Source organism: Vigna umbellata, chromosome 11 (genome assembly GCF_029865625.1).
Source record: "Vigna umbellata cultivar VRB3 chromosome 11, Vumbellata_1.0, whole genome shotgun sequence".
Classification (NCBI taxonomy): domain Eukaryota; kingdom Viridiplantae; phylum Streptophyta; class Magnoliopsida; order Fabales; family Fabaceae; genus Vigna; species Vigna umbellata.
The window spans coordinates 9,515,860-9,520,278 of record NC_142175.1 but is presented as its reverse complement, the minus strand read 5'-3'; the positions used below and the strand labels follow the sequence as shown (position 1 = coordinate 9,520,278).

The following is a 4,419-nucleotide window of genomic DNA, read 5'->3' as shown; positions in this document are numbered from 1 at the left end:
ATAAGCATTTATGTCATTTATATTTTAATATATTTCTCTTTTAATAAGAATTCGAATAGTGTAGTAAAATGTAAATTAATAATAATAAAATATGGGCAACATATACGTCTTAATAGTTGTCCGTAACCATTAGTTCCTATTAAAAAGCTTTAATATAATTAAAAATAGTAAACTCCGAATTTTTTGCACATTACTTTGATATTTTAAAAAATCTCACTGAATTATGATGAATTAAATTTTTATGAAGTTGGTATGAGAAATTTTTTTATTTTGCATATTTAATCACATCATTATCACTATACTTGGATTATATTTTACAAAACTAATCGAAGAATTAGTTAAAAGGTAAAAATTATTTAGAAACTAAAAAATTGATTGGTAGTAAAAATTATTAATAGTTTTACTGAACATAAGTGTTTGTACAATTACGTTAAAATAATGGAAATATAAACTTTTAAATGATATTTTTATATAAAAATTAATTTAATCATATTGTTTAATATATCTAAACACTGATTACTAAAAGAAAATTAAAATAAAATCCGACCTGCCGGATTCGAACCAGCGACCTAAGGATATCTGTGTGTATACTACTACAGTCCTCCGCTCTACCAACTGAGCTAAGGTCGGTTTTTAATTATGTTTTCCGAGATTATTTATCATTGATTATTAAGGCACAATCCAATATTATGAAATGCCAATAATAAGTTTGTTCTGTGTTTATGTTTTAAATAAAGTATATATCTTAGCCTTTAATTTATATTTATTTTTAACGTGGAATTTTAGTCTTTATATTTATATTTATATTTATATATATATATATATATATATATATATATATATATAAATTTTATCAGTATATTTGATATATTAAAATTTTGTAATTAAGTAATTTCGATCTAATCAAATATATTATCTAATTATAAAAAGTAAGTTTTATTAATAAACTGACTATCGTTATGTATAAACCAGAAAGACACTGTTAAGTCAATTATTTTATACAAATTTTGAATTTTGTAAGTATAGAAAAAAATATATTTTTTATAACACTTATAATTTTAGTATATTATAATTATTAATAAAATATAAAATATATGTTATTTTTAGATCAAATATAAAATAATTATTTTATAATTATCCAAATTACAATATTAAAATTAATTTTCAGATAATAAATTATAAGGGTATTATTTAATTATTTTTAACAAAAATAAAATTTTAAAAACTTATTAAACTAAAATGTATAGATTATATATATATATATATATATATATATATATAATCTAATAGAATCAGATTTATCTATAACTTAGGTATGTAGGTGTGAGGCCCTAGATAATTAGCACTAAAAATCTCTGTCACATCAAATTAATGCACTGATGAGTCACCTGACTGCTCTCATTAATGCACTGCGCCACACACACAGTCTCATTAAAAACGCACTCACACACTCTGACGCACGCCTGCCAAGTGTCACTTTGGAACCTTCTGAATCTGCAGGGGGAAACAGGTATCCGCATGAGAGTGCATGTTCGTTTGACGTTGAGAAGAAGGAAATGATTTTCTGAAAACACTTCTTCTCACTCTCTGCATTCACCTTCTTCCTCACAAAACTCTGGCCTTTCATTTTCTCCAACTTCTATCTAGAACCTCCCAAACTTCTCTCTACTGTAATTCACCAAGCTTTTCTCCGAATTCCATTTCAGAGCCGTAGGAACGTTCGTCCAGCTGTGATCTTCATTTTGGACCGAACAAAATTGGAATCTAAGCTGGTAAGTTCCCTTCTCTAGTAGTTGTCCATTTAGGGTTTCATACGAAACCATGCTCTCGGTTCATGCATGGACTGTATCTGAGTAATCTCTGATTTTGGTATTTAGATCAAGTGAAAGTGTCTAGTGAAACTGAGGGTAGAACGCTGTAAGAGACAAACCCAACTTTTGCATTAGGGCGTACACTGCTATCCAGTTAAGGGAAGCTTATATATTTAATTTATACTTGTATGATTGCATGAAGGCATGATATGGGTTGTTTGTATGAAATATATGTATATGTGCTGTTCTGGATCTGCATGAACGAACCCTGTTGTGCTGTATGAATATCTTTTCTGTTGGTTGAAATGCATGTTGAATCGGATTCGTATGAGAGATGTATGACTATAGTATGGTTGAATTTATTAATTTGATGAAATCTGTATAGTATGAGAATTAATCCTGGATATGAAAATTACGAAGTAAGAATCACATGAGAAATAGTGAGTTAACTTAGTTGAAAATCTGGATCTGATAAATTCCCTATGATAAATTACGATCGTCATCGAATGGTCTTACACCGTTCGGTTTCCCTGAAAAAGACTTAGAGTTGAATTCTTTCATTTGGGAAGGGTTCGGTTTGAGAACGAGCGTCTTTATTTGAATTACTATGTTTGAGCGTTCGGCTCCACATAGAGTTGTCGTACGCCTTAAATTTAATAATATTGCATTAAGTAGCGTTCGGTCTTATACTGAACGTTCGTCCTAAATATCGTTCGGTCTTATACTGAACGTTCGTCCTAAATATCGTTCGGTCTTATACCGAAGCGTTCGTCCTAAATAGCGCTCGATCTTATACCAAGCGTTCGTCATGATTGGGGCTCGGTCATCTACCTAGCGTTCGCATTAATGAAGCGTTCGGTCTTAGATTGAACGCTCGTCCTTATAATTGATTTCTTAACGAACGTAAATAGCGTTCGTCCTAAATGGCTAGTAATTGTATATTGGCGCGTTCGGTCATTGACTGGCAGTCGTCCCATTTTAAACAAAAAGTTCCCAATGTAATTAAGTATTCCTCTTGATGTATCTTCGTCCAAGTTGAATCAATCTTACCTCTTGGTACTTAAAATATTCTGAAATTGTTTTATTATTTTGGAGTCTTTCTGATTGTTAAAGGGTTCTGCTAAATCTGGTTTTAACGTTCGTCCTATTCCTTCAGAAAGTTAAACGTTCGTCTTTTTAAGAGAGTGGAACATAGGATGAAAATGTTATAAATATGAAAGGTTAAGATGTTTGAACACTATATTAAATGGTTATACGATTATGGAATTTGAACGAGCGTTCCAAGGAGGAACGTCTCAGATTTGTTAAATATTAAATTTGGTAAAGTATGACCGTGGATAAGTTAAGACTCGCTGTCCATCCTGATGTTCCGTGATGCTCATCTTCATGTAGAGGAGGGTAGTCATGTGTGGGAACGGCAGGAGGTCCTTAGTCCATAAGTTAACATGGGCGACGTAAGAACGGATTAACCTCGAGTGGCAGCTGTGAGATTAGATCAGTTACTACACCACTCGGGTGCAAGGACGCTTGTAACTACATGGTTCATACAGTCCGGACGGTCTGTCATATATATATATTTATTTCTATGTTGTTCTATGTTAAGTTACATGTTGTATGTATGTGTTAATTGTATGAATTAAATATTATAAGCTTACCCTTTCGTTTTTCCTTGTGTTGTCATACTGTTTATGTACGTTCGTCCTGTCTTGCAATGATCATCCGTGTGGATGTGAGCAGAAAGCGAGGCTACCCTGGAGGACGTTATTGAGGAAGAGAACTTGGTTGAAGTGGAAGTGAAAGCGGAGCAGTAGGACGTCCGTCTTTCTTTTTGCTTAGAACGCTCATAGATGTTTAGTTTGTAAGCGTTAGCTTATATTGACATTCGGTTATTAATTTTGTAAAACCGTTCGTCCACATCCCTTGTATATGCTCACTTAAGCCGTTCGTTTTAGACTCCCACTGTATACGTTTTATGAGCGTTGCTTTTGTATTGAAGCCTTTCGGCTTTTGAACTCTGTTATTTATGAAGACTGCATTGTTTACTGTTAATGGTAATTAATTCTGATTTATGGTAATTACTGTATTTTGGGATGTTACAGTAGGTATGAAAAATGACAATACTGAAAGGATGATATGATAAAAGGTACTTAGCACAAATTTGTTTATTATTTTTATCACGATATGTATAATATATATTTTTATTTTGAAATAACCCTAAAATAACTTTTGGAGAATATTTACATATTTTAATATTAATAATAATTGTATTTAATTTCGTGAGATGATATTATTGATATTAGTTATAATAAAATATCACATTATTATTATTATCTATTTAAGGTAAGTTTTATTTTATTAATATTATTTGATATCATATTTTATAATGTTTAAGGTTAAAAAATTGGTTTAATCCTTTTTGACGTCCCTATTTGTGTAGGAATGTCTCAGATAGGTCCTCGTTTTCTAAAGTGTATCAAAATGGTCCTTAATTTTGAAAATTTATATCAATTGAGTCCTTTCCGTTAAGTTGGCTGGACGACGTTAAAAAAATTGATGAGTGAGATGCTGAGATGACAAACGAACGCTCGTCCACCAGCGAACGAACGCT

At 31.2% G+C, this 4,419-nt stretch overlaps 1 non-coding gene across 1 annotated transcript; it reads right to left on the bottom strand.

Moving 5' to 3' along the window:
* Positions 1–541: 541 nt before the first annotated feature.
* Positions 542–630, bottom strand: TRNAY-GUA (transfer RNA tyrosine (anticodon GUA)). Its single transcript is given in 2 exon segments — positions 542–577; positions 594–630. It is a non-coding gene; the product is annotated as a tRNA-Tyr (tRNA).
* Between the last annotated feature and the right edge of the window lie 3,789 nt (positions 631–4,419).